Source organism: Microtus ochrogaster, unplaced genomic scaffold (genome assembly GCF_000317375.1).
Source record: "Microtus ochrogaster isolate Prairie Vole_2 unplaced genomic scaffold, MicOch1.0 UNK1, whole genome shotgun sequence".
Taxonomy (NCBI): Eukaryota; Metazoa; Chordata; class Mammalia; order Rodentia; family Cricetidae; genus Microtus; species Microtus ochrogaster.
The window spans coordinates 27,281,429-27,282,899 of record NW_004949099.1 but is presented as its reverse complement, the minus strand read 5'-3'; positions in this window follow the sequence as shown (position 1 = coordinate 27,282,899).

Genomic DNA, 1,471 nt, shown 5'->3' with positions numbered 1-1,471 from the left:
TGTGTGTGTTGGTGTATATGTGTCAGTGTGTGTGTGTTGGTGTATATGTATTGGTGTGTGTGTTGGTGTATGTGTGTTGGTGTGTGTGTGTTGGTGTATGTGTGTGTTGGTGTGTATGTGTTGGTGTATATGTGTTGGTGTGTGTGTGTTGTTATGTGTGTTGGTGTATATGTATTGGTGTGTGTGTGTGTGTGTTGGTGTATATGTGTCGGTGTGTGTATGTTGGTGTGTGTGTGTGTTGGTGTATATGTGTTGGTGTGTGTGTGTGTTGGTGTATGTATGTGTTGGTGTATATGTGTTGGTGTGTGTGTGTTGGGTGTGTGTGTGTTGGTGTGTGTGTGTGTTGGTATGTGTGTTGGTGTATATGTATTGGTGTGTGTGTGTATTGGTGTATATGTGTCGGTGTGTGTATGTTGGGGTGTGTGTGTGTTGGTGTATATGTGTTGGTATGTGTGTGTGTCGGTGTATATGTGTTGGTGTGTGTGTTGGTGTATATGTGTTGGTGTGTGTGTTGGTGTATATGTGTCGGTGTGTGTGTGTGTGTCGGTATATATGTGTCAGTATGTGTGTGTTGGTGTATATGTGTTGGTGTGTGTGTGTTGGTATGTGTGTTGGTGTGTGTGTGTTGGTATGTGTGTTGGTGTGTGTATGTAGGTGTATATGTCTTGGTGTGTGTGTTGGTGTGTGTGTATTGTGTATATGTGTTGGGGTGTGTGTGGTGTGTGTGTGTGTCGGTGTATATGTGTTGGTGTGTGTGTGTTGGTGTATATGTGTTGGTGTGTGTGTGTGTGTGTCGGTGTATATATGTTGGTGTGTGTGTGTGTGTTGGTGTATATGTGTTGGTGTGTGTGAGGAGGGTACTCAGTGGGTAAAAGCACTTGCTATGCAAGCCTGGTGACATGAGCTTGATCTCCAGATCCCATGAAAGTCTCCACACTTAGGCTGCACACCTTCAACCACACACAACGCAGTATAACAACAACAATAATGACAAATGGTGGTTAAGCGCGCCTTTAATCCCTGCACCCAGGAGGCAGAGGTAGACAAATCTCTGAGTTCAAGGCCAGTCTGGTCTACAGGGAGAGTTCCAGGACAACCAGGGCTACATGGGGAAATCCTGTCTTGAAAAAATAAAAATAAAACCAAAACAAAATAATAATAAAGCCAGGTGGTGTTGGCGCATGTCTTTAATCCCAGCGCTCAGGAGGCAGAGGTAGGCAGATCTCTGAGAGTTTGAGGCCAGCCTGGTCTACAGAGTGAGTTCCAGGACAGCCCAGGGCTACACAAAGAAACCCAGTCTTGAAAACCAAAAAAATAAAATAGCCGGGCAATGGTGGCACACGCCTTTAATCCCAGCACTCGGGAGGCAGAGGCTGGTGGATCTCTGTGAGTTCGAGACCAGCCTGGTCTACAGAGCTAGTTCCAGGACAGGCTCCAAAGCCACAGAGAAACCCTGTCTCGAAAAAACCAA